The sequence below is a fragment of the Bos taurus genome, chromosome 11, assembly GCF_002263795.3.
Source record: "Bos taurus isolate L1 Dominette 01449 registration number 42190680 breed Hereford chromosome 11, ARS-UCD2.0, whole genome shotgun sequence".
Classification (NCBI taxonomy): Eukaryota; Metazoa; Chordata; class Mammalia; order Artiodactyla; family Bovidae; genus Bos; species Bos taurus.
In genome coordinates, this window is record NC_037338.1 from 56139714 (window position 1) to 56161609 (window position 21896).

Sequence of the window (21896 nt, forward strand, 5' to 3'; positions counted from 1 at the left end):
CATGAGGAGGACAAACAATAAAAAGCAGTTACCCTTGTCTTCGCCTTTGCCCTCTGTCTCTTACATCTAGATGGTCCCTAAGTCCTCAGAGTCCCTGTATCATCAGTGCTGTTTTCTCCATCCTTCCTGCCACGTCATACATCAGCCTTCTTCTAAGCACCATGGCAACTATATTATCCATTGATCCCTAAATAATTTACAACCCTACCTTCATGCATTTTCCTTAGCCTGGAATGCCGTTTTCTGATTTTGCTTTTGCTTTACAAGAAAGTTCTATATGTTTTTCAAATTTCCATTCAAATGTGAATCTTCTTGACATTTTTCTAATTTTGTTTAACCTTAAATACTCTTTCATTATTGCTACCCAGAACTCTGTTTAATCTTCTGCATACATGCTAAGTCACTTCAGTCATGTCTGACTCTTTGCAACCCTACAGATTGTAGCCAACCAGGCTCCTTTGTCCATGGGATTCTCCAGCACACTGGAGTGGTTGCCATGCCCTCCTTCAAGGGATCGTCCCAACCCAGGGCTCGAACCTGTGTCTCTTATGTCTCCTGCACTGGCAAGCAGGTTCTTTACCACTAGTGCCACTGGGAAGCCCCAGTCCCAGTCATATTCTTCAGCTATTTGTTTAAAGTCTGCCTTTCCTACTAGATATCCTAAGAGTAGAAAGCACATCTCACTCATATTGGTATTATAAATAGGGCATCTTACATAAGAAAGGCAACTTAAAATGTTTTTTCAGCTATATTATAGCTAGATGTGAGTACAATAGTTAAATATCAATTTTAAAAGTAAAATATTCCTTTTCATGATTACAAGAACACAGTAAAATTCTACTTTATAATGTATATTAGCTTTCAGTTCATCTCTTGTGAAAAATGTATGATTTAAAATTATGACAAGGAGTAATTTTTACTTTCTAAATGGAAAAACTAAAACTACAAATAATTATTAGAATTGCTAGCCTTACATTATTTATTTATTTATTTTATTTTTATACATTATGCTATAATGTTCACCATTTTAAACTATAAAATTCAGTGATTTTTTTTTCTGTATATGCACAACCAGTAGTTGCGACCATCACAATGATATATACTTTCAGAACTTTCATCACCCAAAGAGGAAATTCATACCCATTCATATTCACTCACCATTCTCTTCTCCCCAACCCTGGTAACCACTATGCTATTTTCTGTCCTTAGAGATATGCAGATGACACCACCCTTATGGCAGAAAGTGAAGAGGAACTAAAAAGCCTCTTGATGAAAGTGAAAGTGGAGAGTGAAAAAGTTGCCTTAAAGCTCAACATTCAGAAAACAAAGATCATGGCATCTGGTCCCATCACTTCATGGGAAATAGATGGGGAAACAGTGGAAACAGTGTCAGACTTTATTTTGGGGGGCTCCAAAATCACTGCAGATGGTGACTGCAGCCATTAAATTAAAAGACACTTAATCCTTGGGAGGAAAGTTATGACCAACCTAGATAGCATATTGAAAAGCAGAGACATTACTTTGCCAACAAAGGTCTGTCTAGTCAAGGCTATGGTTTTTCCTGTGGTCATGTATGGATGTGAGAGTTGGACTGTGAAGAAGGCTGAGCACCAAAGAATTGATGCTTTTAAACTGTGGTGTTGGAGAAGACTCTTGAGAGTCCCTTGGACTGCAAGGAGATCCAACGAGTCCATTCTGAAGGAGATCAGCCCTGGGATTTCTTTGGAAGGAATGATGCTAAAGCTGAAACTCCAGTACTTGGGCCACCTCATGCAAAGAGTTGACTCATTGGAAAAGACTCTGATGCTGGGAGGGGTTGGGGGCAAGAGGAGAAGGGGACGAAAGAGGATGAGATGGCTGGATGGCATCACTGACTCGATGGACCTGAGTCTGAGTGAACTCCAGGAGTTGGTGTTGGACAGGGAGGCCTGGAGTACTGCAATTCATGGGGTCGCAAAGAGTTGGACACGACTGAGCGACTGATCTGATCTGATCTGATAAATTTGCATATTCTGAGCATTTTATTTAAATGGGATCAAACATTTTATTCCGAATGGCTTCTTTCACTTATTTAATAAAATGATTTCAAGGTTATTCATGTTTTCACATGTATTAGTACTTATTCCTGTTTATGACTGAATATTACCCCAAAGTATGGTGGCTCAGACAGTAAAAAATATGTCTGCAATATAGGAGACCCAGGTTTGACCCCTGGGTCAGGGAGATCCCCTGGAGAGGAGAAAGGAATGACTCCCACTTCAGCATTCTTGCCTGGAGAATTCCATGGACAAGGGAGGCTGGAGGGCTGCAGTCAATAGCATCACAGAGTCAGACACAACTGAGTGACTAACACAGAGATGGATATATCACCTTGTTTATCTGTTCTTCAATTGATGGTCATCAGTTAGTTTCACTTTTTGGCTACAACAAATAACACTGCTACAATGATGGCATACAGGGCTTTGTGTAAACTGATATCTTCATTTCTCTCGGGTGTAAACCCAGGAGCTGAATTGTTGGGTCACAGGCAACTCCGTTCTTGAGGAAGTACCAAACTGTTTCCCAAACAGGCTGCCCCATTTGAAGCTATGCTTTCTATATGGGCTGAGATGGGGTCCAGCTTCATCCTTTTGCCTGCAAATATTCAGTTTAGGACAAAAAGGCATGACACTGAAAGATGAGCCCCCCAGGTCTAAAGGTATCCATTATGCTACTTGGGGAGGAGAGCTACTAATAGCCCCAGGAAGAATGAAATGACTGGCCCAAAACAGAAATGACACTCAGCTGTGGATATGTCTGGTGATGAAAGAAAAATCCGATGCTGCAAAGAAAAATATTGCATAGGAACCTGCAATGTTAGGTCCATGAATCAAGGTAAATTAGATGTGGTCAAGAAAGGGGTGGTAAGAATAAACATCGACATCTTAGGAATCAGTGAACTAAAATGGATGGGAATGGGCAAATTTAATTCAGATGACCACTGTCTCTACTACTGTGGGCAAGAATCCCATAGAGGAAATGGTGTAACTCTCCTAGTCAACAAAGAGTCCGAAATGCAGTACTTGGGTGCAACCTCAAAATGACAGAATGATCTCGGCTCGTTTCCCAGGCAGGCCATTCAACATCACAGTAATCTAAGTCTTTGTCCCTACCACCAGTCCTGAAGAAGCTGAAGGTGATCAGTTCTTTGAAGACCTACAAGATCTCCTGGAACTAACACCAAAAACAGATGTTCTATTCATCACCGGGGACGGGCATGCAAAAATAGGAAGTCAAGAGTTACCAGGAGTAACAGGCAAGTCTGGCCTTGGAGAACAAAATGAAACCGGGCAAAGGCTAACTGAATTCTGCCAAGAGAATGCCTTGGTCATAGAAAATAGCCTTTTTCAACAACACAAGAGATGAACTTACACACAGACATTACTCAATGACCAATACCAAAACTAAATTGATTACATTCTTTGTAGCTCTTGAAGAAGGAAAAGCTGTAGATAGTCAGCAAAAAGAAGACCTGGAGTGACTGTGGCTCAGATCTTCAGCTTCTCATAGCAAAATTCAGGCTTAAACTAAAGAAAGTGGGGAAAACCACTAGGCCATACAGGTACAACTTAATCAAATCTCCTATGAATATGTAGTAATGGTAATGAATAGATCAAGGGATTAGAACTTGTAAACAGGATGCCTGAAGAACTATGGACGGAGGTCCCTAATATTGTACAGGAGGCAGCAAACAAAACCATCCCAAAGAAAAAGAAAAGCAAGAAGGCAAAGTGGCCATCTGAGGAGGCCTTGCTGCTGCTGCTACTGCTAAGTCGCTTCAGTCATGTCCGACTCTGCGCAACCTCATAGACAGCAGCCCACCAGGCTCCGCCATCCCTGGGATTCTCCAGGCAAGAACACTGGAGTGGGTTGCCATTTCCTCCTCCAATGCATGAAGGTGAAAAGTGAAAGTGAAGTAGCTCGGTCGTGTCCGACTCTTAGCGACCCCATGGACTGCACCCCACCAGGCTCCTTCGTCCATGGGATTTTCCAGCCAAGAGTACTGGAATGGGGGAGGAGGCCTTACAAATAGCTAAAGGAAGACAAGAAGCAAAAAGCAAGGGAGAAAGGGAAAGGTATGTTCACCTAAATGCAGATTTCCAAAGAACAGCACTGAGAGACAAGAAGGCCTTCTTCAATGAACAGTGTATAAAATTAGAAGAAAACAACAGATGAGGAAAGACTAGAGATCTCTTCAGGAAAATTGGAGATATCAAGGGAATACTTTGCCCAAAGATGGGCACAATAAAGAATATAAACAGTAGAGAGCTGGCAGACACTGAAGAAATCAAGAAGTGATGCAAAGAACACACAAAAGAAATGTATAGAAAAGATCCAAATGAACCAGATTACTACAGTGGTATGGTCAGCAACCTAGAGGCAGACATTCTTAGGAGCAAAATCAAGTGGGCCTTAGGAAACACTGTGGTTAATAAAGCTAGTGGATGCTGCAGAATTCCAGTAGAGCTCATCAAAACTCTAACGGATGATACCATCAAGGTGCTGCATTCAGTATGTCAGCAAATCTGGAAGACCCAGCAATGGCCACCAGACTGGAAAAGGTCAATCCTCATCCCAATTCCCAAGAAGTGCTGTACTAAAGAATGTGCTAACCACTGGACAATTGCACTCCTCTCCCATGCTAGTAAGGTCATGCTTAAAATCTTGCATGCTAGGCTTCAGCATTATTCGAACCAAGAACTTCCAGATGTCCATGTGCGTGTGTGCTAAATCACTTCAGCCATGTCTGACTCTTTGCAACCCTATGGACTGTAGCCCACCAGGCTCCTCTGTCCATGGGATTTTCTAGGCAAGAATACCGGAGTGGGTTGTCATGCCCTCCTCCAGGGGATCTTCCCAACCCAGGGATCGAACTCACATCTTTTATGTCTCCTGCGGTGGCAGGCAGGTTCTTTACCACTACCTGAGAAGCCAAAGAAAGAGGAACCAGAGATCAAATTGCCAACATTCACTAGATCACAGACAAAGACAGGCAATTCCAAGAAAACATCTACCTCTGTCTCTGACTACACAAACACCTTTGACAGTATGAATCATGATAAACTGTGGAAAGCTCTTAAAGAGTTGGGAATACCAGACCATCTTACCTGTCTCCTGAGAAACCTTATGCAGGTCAAGGAGCAATGCTTAGAACCTCGTATGAAATAACTGATTAGTTCAAGATTGAGAAAGGAGCACGACAGGACTGTCTGTTGTCACCCTGTCTGTTTAATCTACATGCTGAGCACATCATGAGAAATGTCGGGCTGGATGAGTTACAAGCCAGAATCAAGATAGGTGGGAGAAACATCAACAACCTCAGATATGCAGATGATATCACTCTAATGACAGAAAGCAAAGAGGAACTAAAGAGCCTCTCAGTGAGGGTGAAGGAGGAGAGTGAAAGAGTTGGCTTAAAACTGAATATTAAAAAAACTAAGACCATGGCACCTGGCCCTATTACTTCATGGCAAATAGAGGGAGAAAAGGTGAAAGTAGTGAGATTTCCTCTTCTTGGGCTCTAAAATCACTGTGGAGAGTGACTACGGCCACAAAATCAGAAGATGTTTGCATCTTGGCAGAAAAGCAATGACAAACCTAGACAGTGTGTTGAAAAGCAGAGACATTACTCTGACGATAAAGGTCCATATAGTCAAGGCTATGGTCTTCCCAGTGGTCACACATGGTTGAGAGCTGGACCATGAAGAAGGCAGAACACGGAAGAATTGATGCCTTCAAACTGTGGTACAGGAGAAGACTCCTGAGAGTCCCTTGGACAGCAAGGAGATCAAACCAGTTAATCTTAAGGGAAATCAACCCTGAATACTCAGGGGAAGGACTGATGCTGAAGCTGAAATTCCAGTATTTTTGTTATCTGATATGAACAGCAAACTCATGGGAAAAATTCCTGATGCTAGAAAGATTGAGGGCAGAAGGAAAAGAGGAAATCAAAGGATGAGATAGCTGGACGGCATCACTGATAACAATGAACTTGGGCAAATTTTGGGAATTGGTGAGGGACAGAGAGGCCTGGTGTGCTGCAGTCCATGAGGTTGCAAAGAGTCAGACATGACTGGGCAACTGAGCAACAACAACAATTCAGTTGTCACAGAATCAACTGTTGAAAAGACTACTTTTCTCCCAATTGTCTTTCTACTCTTGTTGAAAAATAAATTGGTTATAAATATATGAGATTATTTATAGCTGATCAAGTCTATTCCATAGATCTACATGTTGAGACCAACACCACCACCACTCAACCTTGATTAGTAGTATTATAGTACGTTTTGAAGTGGAGAACTTGAATCCTCAAATTTTGTTCTTCTTTTTAAGAACTGTACTTGGCATTCTTGATTCTGCATGAATTTTAGGATTTGTTTGTCAATTTCAGAAAAAAAAAGGCAGCTGGAATTCTGACAGCAATAGCACTGACTCTGTAGATTATCTGGGAGAATACTACCATCCTAACAGTATTAAGTATTCTCATCTGTGAACATGGATGTCTTTAGAACTGCCTCAATTTCTTTCGGTATTAGGGGGTGATTTTCAGCAAGTAAGTGTTTGGTATTTTTGTACTATTAGATATTTGCACTTTCTTGAATGAAAGGCAAAACTGTAACAGTATAGGTTGTTTTATAATTATAATAAGAATAGAAATCAAATCTGTTCAAAGTTAATATTCTATCTAATAAAACTTTTATGATGTCATATACTTATAAGTTTTTGATATGAATATTTTAAATAAATACCCAAAATAAGTATTTATTTTTGTACAATTACTTGGTATTGTTAAGAGCAATTCTGCAACTACAAGTTAGGCAAGCAAAATAAAATGTAATATATCTGGACTTAGGAGGTCAGCTATTCATAATAGCAATGGCAACAAACTTTCTTTCACTGGCAGCCAGGCATTAAGAAAATTTCCTCAGATATACAGATCTATTTCAAATTTTTTAAGCAGACTACAAAAGAAAACACATATATGTTGATCATGGATATTTTTATTCAAGCTTATATTGATAACTTTGTAACTTACACTTATTTGTGTAATTCTTAAGGAAATACAGAATTATTATTAAGTTAACTACATTTTTGAGAACTAGATTTACTGATTCAGCATTAATGCAAATATCTTACAACCCTATGAATCATTACTTGCCACTTGCTACAAATTTTACATCCACACTCAACATTCTACAATGAAAAAATTTCCAGTTTTCAACAGTGAATTTATATCATCTATTACAGTATGTTAGTATGGATCACAGGATCTTAAGGTGATGGGTTCATTAATGACAAATCAATACTGATATGTATGCATAAAGCCTAGACCAGATGAGTAATTACAATTCAAGGCAATTTGCCCATATTCTCAATCTGCAGAATCAGTGAAGGGTTTTCATTCAAAATAATAATTTCCCGTGATAAAAGATCATGAAAATAACTAAAGTTAAGCGTCCCCCAAGGTTTGAAAAAGAAGATCTAGTGCCAAAAAATTTAATTCTGGGCAGGAACTGGAGGCTTCCAAAGCTTCTTAGTGGTGCTGAACTGGCCAGTGTCAGGATTTATGCATTTCTAAAAAACAATGCTGCCTGTAAGATGGAAAGAGTATGTCTTTTTTTTTTTTTTTTTGGTGGGGGGGGAAGTTTCCTTTTTTTTTTTCAATTTTAATTTAAAAAAATTATACATGTGTTCCCCATCCTGAACCCTCCTCCCTCCCCATACCATCCCTCTGGGTCGTCCCAGTGCACCAGCCCCAGGCATCCAACGATAACCCTGTATACGAGACAGCAGCAAAAGAGTATGTCTTACAACAGCTTCAATATGAAAGCGATGACAACATAATACTTAAAGTATCAAATAGCTAAATAATAAAGTCATTTAGATAAATTTTTAAAGTTTAATACCATGAGCATTATCATAAGCATGTTAATATTGTCTTCAGAACACTGTTCAATCAACTCAGTCCAAGATTGAGAAAAGACAAAACCCAGACCTGAAGGGTCACATACGAAAATGTTCATACAGGCCTAGAAATGCACTTAGTGAATATGTGGAAGTGAGTACAAGAAATCTATGCATACCCTGTGTATGTAGAGAAAGGCTCAACACATACTGATATTGGCAATTCTCCGGTGGTTCAGTGGCTAAGACACCACCTGCCAATGTAGGGGGCCCAGGTTCAATCCCTGGTCAGGAGAATAGACCCCACACGCCTTAACTAAGAGTCCACATGCCACAACTAAAGATCCTGCATGCTGAAGGGAAGACTGAAGATCCTGCGTGCCACAAGTAAGACCTGGCACAGTCAAATAAATAAATAAATACTGATATTGGTATATATACAATAATATATTTGGCTTACTATGGAAGAAAGAAATATTGAGAACAATTTTAAAAATAAAAAGGTGTGCTTAGACTATGGTATAATGTATTTCATATATGAAGAATGAATCATTCATACATCAAACAGAAGAAAAAATATTTTACTTAAAATTAGAAAAAAACTAAGGACTTCCTTGGTGGTCCAGCGGTTAAGACTCTGAACTTCCACTGCAAGGGAGTGCAGGTTTGATTCCTGTCAGGGAACTAAGATCCACATGCTGTGGGCGTGGCTCAAAAAATTTTTTTAAATTAAGAAATAGATAAAAACTAAGAAAAAAATGAGTACTATTCTTTTCATATATATATATATATATATATATATATATATATATATATATATAAATTGAACCATGAATTGTTATATTATACAAAGAGGTCATACAAACCAGTAAGAAAACACAGGATAAAAAACAAATTTTTAGAAGAAAATATTTCAACAAGGTGACTTGGTTTAAAACCAAATACAAAAATCAAAAGAAGTACTTTCTATATCAGCAATACCTTTTCAGGAAATGTAAAAGAAAAGTAAACCTTTTCCTAACAGCAGAAATACAAACAAGACAGTAATAAACTTAAGATGAAATGAGAAAGACTTTCTACTAGGAAGAAAACAATTCATAATACTAAAGGGCACCCCCCCCCAAAAAAAAAAAGGCCTTAATAAATGGAGAGACATGGCAATGGAAAGACTATGAATTAGAAAATTGTTACTCCTCCCTCAAATTATCTTAAGTACAATACCAATTAAAATACCAAAGGTGTTATTTATGAATTTGATAACCTGGTTATCATAGTCTTCTGAAGGAAAGGTACAAAAATAGATAAGGAACTTTGGAAAAAGGAAAGCCATCACTTACTGGATGTCACAGTATACTCCTATCAATAGCAGTTATAACAGTATAACAACAACAATTTTTTTTATATCCAGAGGATAAAAAAGTCCTATAACTTAAGATAAATAACCCACCAGAAAAACATGTGCAGAAACATGAACACACTCATCAGAACAGAGGCAAAACTTGGCCATTAGGCACAAAAAGAAAAAAAAAGGAAAAATAATCAACCTTTCTAAAAACCAGAGAAAGAAGCTCTATGACAAGGATACTATTACCAAAAGGCATGTGAGGTCTGGCTGCTCACCACTCAAGAGCCAGTCCAGGCTGGTGGAAAGGAAAGTTTGCTTTATTTCAGATGCCGGCAACTTGAAGGGAGAGCAGACATCATCTGAAACAAAGCAAACTGTGTGTGTGTGTGTGTGTGTGTGTGTGTGTGTGTGTCACTTAGTCATGTCTGACTCTTTGTGACCCCATGAACTGCAGCCCACCAAACTCTGCCATCCATGGAATTCTCCAGGCAAGTGTATTGTAGTGGGTTTCCATTCCCTTCTCCCAGAGATCTTCCCCACCCAGGGACCGAACTTGTGTCTCCAGTATTGTAGGCAGATTCTTTACCATCTGAGCCACCAGGGAAGTCCAAAGCAAACTTTTCTTTCCAATAACCTGGCTTTTTATTGGCTTTTGAGAAGCAAACAGCTAGACCCCACATACCTTTCAGTAACAATACCATGTTTACTTACCAGTGGTAAATTTTCCAAGTTTAAAACTTTTATGTTTTATAAGAAGAACAAGGAAATATGCACTTTCACATCTACTTATGGAATATAAATCAGTACAACTAATTTGAAGAGCAATTAGGCATCAACTATTAAAATCTAGAATGCACATATCTCATGACCCAAAATTAACAGGTATCAAGCTACCCTTCAAAAATATGTATGTGGGTAAGAAAATGACACAAGAATATTCACCACAGCAAAGTTTGAAATAAAAGTAAAATAAAAGGCACAAAGGAACAAACTGTCTATCAAAACATACAGATTAAATAAACCATGGTATAATCACACTATAAAAAAACAGGCAGCAGTGAAAAAATAATAATGATAACTCATGCTACCAGCTAAGGTGTATGTGAATCAAAAATTATATATACAACCATCCTATCACTTAAGTATTATACATTATGCATAATATATATTATATTGATTATATATATAATACATATGATGTATTATATTGATTATATATGTGTGTGTGTATATATATATATAGCCCAGAGATATTGACGATCTGTATCTTTGAGGCACTCCCATGGGGCCACCAAAGTCAACTTCCTGCCCATAACACAGCCCATAGTTGAAAGTAGATCTATGAAACATTTCATCTCTGTAGACAGCCAAAAACTAGAAACGTAAATTCCAACCAATGTAACATTATATAGAAATTAGCATAGAGGAAGATTTTTTTATTGTTTCAGTAAGTGCTTTAGTATGTTTAGTTTAAAAAAATAGGACACAAAATTGTATCTCAGTTTTGCTTTAACAAGTCCCCCACCAAACTCAGATACACTCAAAGGGGAAAAAGCTCAAAATTAGCTCAATGTTCAATGAATAGTTGGACGGCAATAATTTTTATTCTCAAGTTTCTTTTTCTGGTTGCTTTCTAGATGTTCTACAATGGGCATGTATTGTCGAAGGGTCAGAGACAAAACATGTTCTTTCTGAAACAGTGTATTTTCTGTTATTGCATTCTTGAGATACCTTTATACAGATAATGCCAAAATATTTCTCTACTCCCAGCCTCTGCCCTTCATTTCAGTCCCACTTATCAGCTGCCTACTTAGCAGTTAGCAGCATCCCTGCTTCAGTTCTCCTGGTTGTGCCTTCACCTCTCCCACTGCTGTGCTCATTGATCCTATCTTCCTGCTGGCTCAGCCCTGTCCCAGTTCCCAGACCAACGCAGGACTGAACTGAAAAGTACTAACACAAAGTCCTCTCCTTCCCCATCTCTGCCCCATCCTTTGCTAAAGCAATGTTTCCAATTTGTGGTCTGCCTAGACTTTTGATCCATGCCCCTGAGAAGTCAGTACCATACTGTAATACACACTGTATTATACTCTGGCATTTAAACCACTCAGGCACTTTTCACCTTTACTAGATTGTCAATTTATGGGGATCAAGTATTAATACTATTCTTACTCATATACAGAGCCAGGGCTATGCCCCCCAAAACAGCATTTTGAATAATTTGTAAGAAAGTATCTGATGAATGACTGCAACATTTGTTGAACCAGAAACTTGTCTGATTTGTTCAAAGGCAGAATGAGTTTGCAGAATTAATACAATCAGCTAACATTTATCAAGAAACCAATGCGGGCCCAGGGTTGTACCAGGGAAATATTAGAATAAGCAAAAGTATGGCTCCTCTCCTTGACACAGTTAGAATCTAAAGTGGTTGACAATTAAAAAAAAAAAAAGAATAATTACTGTTCTAGCTTCTGCCTTAACAAGCAAAACATGAAAATCTTCTTGCCTGAGGTCCTGATTTCACAGATGGGCAAATTGCAATCGAGTTTGCCTGCCTGGATTCCAGACTACTGCCAGCACTGACTTTTGCCTCCTGTCCCAGCTCCGCGGGCCCCAGTGTGCCTGGATCTGCCGATCATCATTTGTATGCTTGCCCACTATGCACAATTCTCCTGGATCTAGACTCCCTCCCACTCCAGTTCAAGCTATGATCTAGGATCTAAATTTCTCCCTTCCTCTTTTCCTAGGGTACCTCTGTCACCTGTTTCTATGTACATACCCACAATAACAAGCTGTGACTGCAATCCTTGTTTTCTGCTTCAATCTCTTTCCCACAAGACTGACAACATCATGGCAGGCCGCTAAATCAACTTGAAACAAACACTGTTGCTTGCTGACCCAACTGTTCATTTCCTTTTCTTAACTGAACTTCCATTTAGCTCAGCCATCCTCTTCACCTCCACTCCACAGCCAGGAGCTTCATGGATAGCTGACCCATCTCAGCCCCTACAGCTAGCTGAACTAGGGACCCAGTGCTGGCCAGTGAGATCAGAGATAAGGGAGGACTTCTGGCAAAAGTTTCCTCTTTTTTTTCTGGCAGACATCACTACTGCATGATGGTGTGCTCAAAACTGCAGCAGCCAAGACAACACCAAACCTAAGAATGAAGTCTAGATGCAGACGGATCATGGAGAAGAGCAGAGAGGGGATACTGACCCAAGGTCTGCCACTAGAGCCACCCATCCTCAGCATTTCTTGTCATTTTTACAAATTCTTTTGAATGCATTCCCTTTCCTCTGCTGCCAGGTTACAGATAAGTAAAGGGCATATCTCAGAAGTTTTATTTTCTACTTCAAAAAAGTAACTTTAACATAGGGATTGGTTGGATATTCAGGTTGTTTTTAGTTTGAAGCTATTATGAGTAACACTGCTATTAATTTTCATGTAAATGCCTTTGTGCAGGTTTTCATTTCATCTGGGAGTGGTTGTACTATAAGAGTATTTTTAACAGTAGGAAGAAAATGTTTCCTAAGGTGTTACATCCCACCAAGGTATGAGGGCTTCATTTGCTTCAGATCCTCTCCAAAACTTGATATTGTCAGTACTGTTAAATTTAGCCATTCTAGTGTTTGTACAGTGGTAGCATATTGTGGCTTTTATATTTTATTATTTGAGTGAACAAAAGACAAGCACCTCTTTGTATGCTTACTGCTCATTCATATATCTTTTTATGAAATATTTCTTCAGATATTTTGTTTTGGTTGGATTGTCTTACTGAGATGTAAGCATTCTATATACAATCAGAACAACTACTCCATTTTCAGATATATAGAGATAGAAATAGAGATACATAGGTCTAGCAAATCTGAAGTCTTTTGAAAAACAAGTTTTTGGTTTTTTTTTTTTAATTTGGATAAAGTCGAGTTTATCTTTTTCCTTTAACTTTATTATTAAAGCCTTTAGGACCTACTTTATTAACTCATCTTTGCTGCTGCTAAGTCACTTCAGTCGTGTCTGACTCTGTGTGACCCCATAGACGGCAGCCCACCAGGCTCCCCCGTCCCTGGGATTCGCCAGGCAAGAACACTGGAGTGGGTTGCCATTTCCTTCTCCACTAACTCATCTTTATCTAACCCCAAATCATAAAGAGTTTCTCCTGTAATTTCTTCTGCTAACTGCTAAGCTGCTTCAGTCGTGTCCAACACTGTGTGACCCCAGAGATACGACTGAGTGACTGAACTGAACTGAACTGGGCAAGGGAAAGCATGTGACACTGAAGGTAAAGGTTTTTCTCATGCAGGAGCAGTATATATTTCAAAAGAAAAGAAAAAAACAAATAGGACACAGTAAGAAATAAATCATTACGCCTTGAAATTTTAAGGGAAATTCACAAGTGGAATTACAGAATTTTATAGCTAGAAGACACTCTATCGTCATGTCCATTGCAAGTCACTTAAAAAAGGTACAGATTAAATTAATAAGCCTTGGAGGGTTTCCAGTTTGTTTAGTCACACAGTAAAGAATCTGCCTGCAACACAGAGACTCGGGTTCAAAACCTAGGTCAGGAAGGTCCCCTGGAGAAGGGAATAGGTACCCACTCCAATATTCCTGTAGAAACCCATGGACAGAGGAGCCTAGCGGGTTACAGTCCATGGGCTCGCAGAGTCAGACATGACTGGGAGACGTTCACTTCCCTTCACTTAGTCAATCAGCTGAAAATCTGGAGGAAAAACCCAGGTGTCCTAATTCCTGATTCAGTTTTGTGATAAAATTGTACTTTCTAGCCCAATGCTCTGCATGGAGCAGACATTTAAAAAAATACCTGTTGAATGAATTCATGTTAGATAAATGTGATTTTTAAAATGCATAGATAGCATAACTGAATAGAGGGATAAATTTAGACGATGACACTTTTTTTTTCCCCCAATGAGTTCTGTATATACTTCTTTATGCCATTTCTGCATTTAGAAGGAAAACAGAAGCACATTTTGTGAAATTACTCTGGCAGGTATCGATGTCTAAAGAAAAATACTGGGGACAACTGGTATACTCTCAAGAGTTAGGGGACACCTTTTCTAAGAAATAGTTGAGGGCAATTAGCTCTTTATGAGGTAGTTAAGGGACATTTCTACCTCCTTACTAAAAGATGCATCAATGATATTTAACAACTGCCTCAATCCAACCAGTCAATCCTAAAGGAAATCATTCCTGAATATTCATTGGAAGGACAGATGCTGAAGCTGAAACTCCAATACTTTGGCCACCTGCTGCAAAGAACCAATTCACTGGAAAAGACCCTGATGCTGGGAAAGATTGAAGACAGGAAGAGAAGGGGATGACAGAGGATGAGATGCTTGGATGGCATCACCAACACAATGGATGTGAGTTTGAGTAGGGTCTGGGAGTTTGGTGATGGACAGTGTAGCCTGGCGTGCTGCAGTCCATGGGTCACAAAGAGTCAGACACAACTGAGCAACTGGACTGAACTGACTGAACTGAACTCAAGCCCTATGAATTAAAGACAAAATTTTAAGACTGTATTCTTCTCATGGAAATGTTGTCTAATCAGAAAATCAGAAGAGAATGAACCATACCCTGTTATCTTAAAGCTCAAGAATCATAAGGTAGAAATAAGATAGATACAAAGAAACAGTAAGAAATAAAATGATACACAGAGAACATCAGGACTGCTTTACAATGTACCAGAGAAACAGATTTGGAAAAAACTTGCTGACAGTCCCTCCCACAGGCACACCAAGGGACCAGAATGACTGATAGTGAGCTTTAGATGTCACAAGCTGATCTCATGTTACATAAGAAAATCGGCTTCCCCACCTCGGAAATTACACATGCCACCAGTGAAGAGGCAGTAAAGAGGCAAAAAGGATAGCTGAACCTGCTGGGCAGAGAGCTCCAAAAACTAACATGAAATTTACACTTTCTTTCCATCCATCATTTCTGAGCCCTCTTGCCCTCTTGCTCTCTACTTACAAAATAAATACCCAACTCAAAAGTTGATGGAGACAGATCTGAGTTTTGCCCACTTGCTCTGGTACAAATATCAGATTCTCTGGTCTTTTACGGAGTCACTGTGGTTTCTGAGTAGCTGTCAAAGAACTGACATACCCCCACTGGAGTTCATGGCTTGAGTTGTGAAATATCAAGGTGCCATGAAAAAAAAGGATCTTGGATTTACCGCAGATATCTAACAAACAATATAAGCCCCATTTACACATACGAGCATATTACAAGTGTCCTATTAACTGAACAAGCAGTTAAAAAGTTTTTAGCTCAATAGATGAAACAAAATTAACTTCATCTCATCCTTATTCTACTTTTCCATGTTCTCTATAAGTTAAGGTCATTGCTTAATTTACAGAGAACATAGTTGCTTCTTTTTCATTCCTGTTATTGCACATTATCTTCACATCTGAAAAATAACAGTCTGAGTTGTATACACAGATATGGCCTTTAAATAAGAATGAATAAAAGCCCTATAAAATTAAGCTGTATAAGGTCAGACTATCACTTTTGTATAATGAGTTACAATCTCAAAGAGCTGTGGAATGCATATTTGTGGTTGAGTTAGAATTCAGCTCGAAAGTAAAAATTCACTTACAAGGAAAATTAAAGCATCTAGAAGTAGTTTTTCAAAAATCACTGGTGCTTTAATATGAAACTGACTAGAAGTGATACATTGGAAAAAGTTTAATTTACATCTGCTGCATCCTTAAAACATCAGAATATTAAGAAAGCTTCCAAAATGGAAAATAAAAATGCTACAGTCTGTGTCTGTTAAATTTCTAGTTTTGGGAAATACATTCATGTTTTTAACCATATATATCTTAAGATAATATCCCTGAGATTAATTTTGTGTATATTAGAACTACAAAAAATAATTATAGAGTATTTTACTATTTTGGAGAAAAGAATGAAATTATGTCTATCTATTAAAAATAAAGTAAACATGAGTACTATAAACACTGAAACTTGCAACTTGTAGGTAAATTTTTCTGGAAATCCTTTTTCTATAAAACAACACAAATCATTTACACTTTTGGATCCAATAAACACCAGTCAAAACTAAAGACATGTCAACAGACATAGCCAATGGGCAACTATCACCCCACACTGAGCTGGTGTTTACCTTGCTCAGTGCACAATCCCAGACAGACCTTCTGTTGCCATCACACCCTAGTCTCCCAGCAAACACTTGAAAAGAGCATAACTCATTGAGAATCATTAATAATCTCGAACACCAAAAAAAAGAAAAAAAAGAAACTTCCAGCAAATACAAGTACCCTAATAATGCCCAGCTTTGTGTATGACAAAATAAAATAATAATGGCTACTATTCTCCAAGTATGTATTCTGGAATATTCCTTGTAGTTAAGGCAAAACAAGAGAGAGTTGAGATAATCATGATATTAAATCTTTATTATTTAGAAAGGTCAACTTTCTGTCTTGAAGTTTAAAGAAAAGAGACAGAAAGAATACTCTGGGTCCTCACTGTGACAGAGACCTTGAATCCTGTGTCTTGGTGTAGGGTTTTGTGTAAGACAAAGAACTGAAACAGGTCCTCTGGGTAGCTGCACATTCTGTGATAAAATGGATCCCACAATACAACAAGTTGTCTTGTCCCGAGTGAGAGGCTAATTACTCTGACCGTATGTGTTTAACACTGTTTAATACACTCCCCAGTAGTCAAGTAATCAGTTTTCCTAAACACACCGGTGTTTCTCCTCTCTGCTTTTGTTCCAGCTGTGTACCCACCCTGCATGAAACCCTTCCAAGCCCCACTGCAACTCCTGAATATTATCATTCTTAGACTACATAAATAACTGTCCTCTCCAGAATCCCTCTAACCACTTACCTGCTTTTTATTTCTTTCCAGCATATAATCATATATTGTCTTAGATTGTTTTAAATCATTTTCCTAATTATAATACTGTTTAAGATATGCTTTGTTTATTCCAAGTACTGTGATTAACATATTTAACCCTTTAAGTAATCCTAAGAATCAAGGTCTACCATAATTCCCATTTTGCAAATGACGGGAAGGGCTTAAATAATACACAAGGGCATAACACTACTACGTAAGTAGAGCATGCACTCAAATCTAAAGCTCTCTCCAAAGATCTTGCTCTTTACCACTGTGAAATATGACCTCATGCAAAAGCCTGTTCTCAACTAGGCTATAAGCTAAGGTCAAAGACAGTGTCTTTTTACTTCTTTTCAAAACCTCATACACTTAGCTTAGGGTTGCATGGTTTTAAGAGCTCTGAGAAAACCATAGAGAATGTTCCAGAATATTTGCTACAGGGTCTATAAGATGTACTACTGGGTTTTTATCTGTACCATACATTGTTAAAGGTCTAGTCAAGTAAAGCAAGAAGTCTCCAGAAGTTCAATTCTTCAGAGGAAGTTGGTTGGACTTTATCTGTAAAGTGAATAATGATCAGAGTAGCAGAGCTGCTTTTTTAAGACACTAGTTCTTCAGTTTCATATTTTGTTCATTTTACTCAAGTCTCTCTCAAAATCTTGCTGTAAACAAATGTTATCTTCTCTTCCATCTGTTAATAACTTGTAAATTTTGTTTTCACTCACTAGATGAATGTTTACAAAGGAGACAAATAAACAGTATTTTTCTTTCCATAGTAAGCACAGTATTAAAAACAGAGGCATACACCCACATCACTCTGTAAATCAAAACTGCGATCAAGGAAGAGCAGGGCTGTCTGAGGGGCTGCCTCCTCCCCTAGCTCACAACCACAAAGCTCCACAGAGAGAGAACAGTAGAGATGCTAGAAGAGGGGAAAGTCATTTGAAAGTAAATTAGGACAAAACTAACGGATTGTGTTCATATGTAACTACTATCAAAGGTTTTTACTAGCTTAATGGCATTCCAGGGAAATGAACAAAAGCAAAACAGAACAGCCCTGCCTACAATTGTGTTAGCTATTAAGTAATGTAACCACTCAAATATGGATAGGGTTGATGGCAATTCTGCAACAGGACATTGGTAACACTGACAATTCCACCAAGCTTCAGCCAAGCCATTAATGGAATTGCAATCCTATCAAGGGGAGTTGGGGCAAGGGGTGGATCCATCATTCCTAATATCATGCACTTCCCCCAAAAAAACTGATTCAGATGATTAACTGTGTCAGCTCTTTGTCAAATCAGCACTCAATCACTTTGGAAGGTAATTCTCTTCAACTCAACTCCTACTTTACATTCCCATAAAATATGAAAGTGCATATTGCACCACTAGCCTATAATAACTTAAATGAAAAGAAAAAAAAAAAAATCAACAATTTGCTCCACAGCATAGTTTCTTACTGGAAGCTTCATTGCATCCACCATTAATTTCAGTCCCTCAGTCCCTCCCCACACATCCATTAAACATAAAATACAGCTATCTGTAGAAATTAAGGGTTTTTATTTTTGTGTGTTTTTTTAAAGGTGAGCATAGATAAAACAAAATACAGGCTTCTAAATAGTCCATTTCTGAGTTATACTTATGCTACTTGTTGGATCTTTCTGAAATGATGAATACACTAAAAATTCTGAGGCAGGGCTATCCCATCAGGTATGAATAAACTTTCAGCAGCAACACTTGCTAAAAGGAGCATTGCCAAATCACTATTAATATATATAACAGAAGGGGTTAGAGTGTAAGCTAAAGAAAGCAAAGTAAAATATATCACTTGGTGAAAATAAACGGTGCAAAACCAACTGAAATTTTAAACTGTTCACAACAGTCTCAAAGATAATTCAACTTTCCCATTGGTATACACCACAAACAGAATCACACAGTACTTTTCAAACATCTTCACGATTTCTGTAAGGTGCATGAGAAAAGGTAAGGGTATCTGCTAAAGGTATCATGCAGCTAATTCTATCAAAACGATATATCTCTAAGCCTGTGGAGTATAACCTCATCACTCCAGTCTATTGTCCTCCTTTAGAAGTTAACTCATGATGAACAAAAGTGCCTCTCTTCCACTCCTCTGCTCTCTGTTTTCCCCAAATCCATCTACCCTAGTGTTTTTGTATGCTGACCCAAACATTCCACAAATAATGCTGGGGTACACACACGTTAAAGTTTTAGAGTTTCTGCCTCTAAAGTAGACAGTGGCAGAACTAAGCACACAAGGGCTCAATTTCAAGGCAAATATTGGGCGGGTGGTTTGAAAATATCAATTCAAAGAGGCCTAGGGAAAAGAGATACAGGCATCCACCGCCACCACCCTCCCTCTCCCCTCCCCTCTTCCTCTCTTGTTCTCTTCCTCTCTCCTCGTCCCCCCTTGTGGCTTCTCACACAGAGACAATCAAAGCCGGGAAAACTGGGTTTTAAATTAGTGACACACACACTGGGAATATGTAATTCCCCAGAAGGAAAAAAGAAACTGCTACAGAGGGGCGTGGGGAGTTGTTGGCAACATGTCTAAGTGACAACCCTCCCCACCCCCACCCTAATACAGCACAAATCCACAGATTCTTCCTCGACCCTCTTCTCCTTCCAGTTCCCGGTACTCTATCCAACTTGACCCTTAATCCAAACAACACAGAGATCCACAGGGTATCCGCTGTGCAAGAGCGTGTCTCTCAGTAGATGTGCCCAATTTTTGGAAGCCCCTGAATCCGGACAGTTGTACCAGGCAAGGGATCTCCCACTGGGGAAGGGGTGAAGAAAGGAGGAAAAAAAAGAGATGGAGACAAGAGGAAAGCGAGGCAGAGCTGCGCTCTGGAGCGACTGGCTGCAAGGAAGACAGGGAAGAAAGAAAGGGTGGGAAGGAAGCGGGGCTGGGAGAAAAGAAGAAAGGGATGAAAGAAAGGCTGGAAGGGGAGAGGAGAGAGGGATGTTGGGAAGGATGAGGGCGGGAGGGTTGGGGAGCAGGGAGGGAGGGGAGGACGCAGAGGATGGGAGGGAGACAAGGAGGGAGGGAGGCAGGCAAGGATGGAGGATGCTCTGCCTGGGACTCACCTCTGTGGGTCGGTGGGAGTTTCTCGCCCTCCTCCTCTCTCTCGTCCGTTCCCAGCAGCTGGAGGGGTAACCACTAACGGGACTGGAGAAGCGGCGGCGGGGAAGAGGGCAGCAGCTGCAGCAGCCGCCTCTGGCCGAGGTGCGGTGCCTCCCGCTCCGCCCGCCAGCCCCGGTCTCCGCCTCACTCGCGGCTGGAAGCAAAGCCGCTCCCCCCTCCCCCCGCCCGCCCCGCGTCCTGCCCAAGCGCGAGCGGCAGCGGCCCGAATCGCCGCTAGGGGAAGCGGCCAGTGCGCAGGCGCAGCCGCCTGCTCGCTTGCGCGCCCCCGCGGCCCCCTGGCCCCCGCGGCTCGACGCTCCGTGGGGCTAGGGCAGGCACGGGGCGGGGGCCACGGGCGCGCGCGGCCTGGGGAGCGCCGAGCGAGCGGGGCGGGGCTGGGCGGGGCTGGGCGGGGCAGAGCGGGGGAGCGAGGCTGGCAGCGCCGCAGGTGGGGGGAGGGGACAGTGGCGAAGGGGCACTGCCGAAGGGCGCAGGTGCCGTGTCCATGACAACAGCGTTACCCTGCGGGCGGGGACGCAATGAGCCGCCCGAAGACCAGGGACAGACACCCACCGAGTGCGGGAGAGGTCCTAGGGGAGAAGGGGATAGGGCTTGCAGAGCAGGAAAAAAGGGTGAGCGGGAGAAAGCGGGTCGCTGGAGGAGGGCAGGGCCCCAGTGCAGTGACGGTTGTGACCGACGCCGGAGAGAGGTTTTGGGGGACAAAGGGGAGACTGCGCTTTAAAAGGGACTAAAAGAGGATGGAAGTATTAAAACAAGTGAAACGTGCTCATTTCACAAGCCTGTATTGAGTGCTGTCTCTGAAAAGGGCATTGTGATTCTTTTATCAATTCAAAGACTGTTACTGAGACCCTAATTTGTACCAGGCACTCTACTTAGGCATTTTGAGATATCCAAAAATGGATAGTATAAGGTGTTTGTCCTCGTGGAGGTTATGCTTTAGTTGAGGAACTTACATGGAGATTTCATGGAGCACGTGCTCCGCCTACCACCATCAGCTGGGGCTTGATGATAGTGGAATGTAACTGTTACAAAAGTGCTAGAACCAAAAAATATGCACAGCTATATCAAACGTGAAAGGTAAGTTACAGCTGCCTTTGTTTTGCCACAGTGCCAAGTGACTTTTTAAATCAAGAGAGAAAAATAAAGACAAACAAACCAATGGCAGTTTGGTATGATAGAAGCGATACTGGCCTCCTCGCCTACAAGCATCAGTGTGTTTGTTCATGCACGGATTTATATCACATGGTGCACGCATTTTTTACACTCCTTCATTGGCAGCGTCAGGTATGTTACACCCCCTCTCATTCCCAACCTGATATCAGCTGCAGTTGTTTTAAGATTGTCAAACCCCTGTGATTTATTCTCTCCAGGCGATGACTTTATACCTCTATCTCTATCTATTCCTCTTTCTCCCCCAATATATTTTTGCCTTTCTTTTCTATTGTCATCACCACTTAACCATTAAAAAAAAAAAAAAAATCCGTGGGAGAAAATGGACAGGAGTCACCAGATGTAGGATTAAGGAGAAAAAAAAAAAAAAAAAAACCCCTCAACCTGGAACGA

General features: G+C 40.2%; 1 protein-coding gene across 4 annotated transcripts in view; it reads right to left on the reverse strand.

Moving 5' to 3' along the window:
• The window catches only part of CTNNA2 (catenin alpha 2), a 1361081-nt gene extending 1340619 nt beyond the window's left edge, over nt 1–20462 (reverse strand). For 3 of the 4 annotated variants that reach the window (XM_010810060.3, XM_010810059.3, XM_005212780.3), the window contains exon 1: nt 20276–20365. The gene's annotated coding sequence lies outside the window, so the exon portion shown is untranslated. Of the gene's footprint in view, nt 1–20275 lie in introns of all 4 variants that reach the window. The other variant, NM_001372104.1, reaches the window with a different exon arrangement.
• Between the last annotated feature and the right edge of the window lie 1434 nt (nt 20463–21896).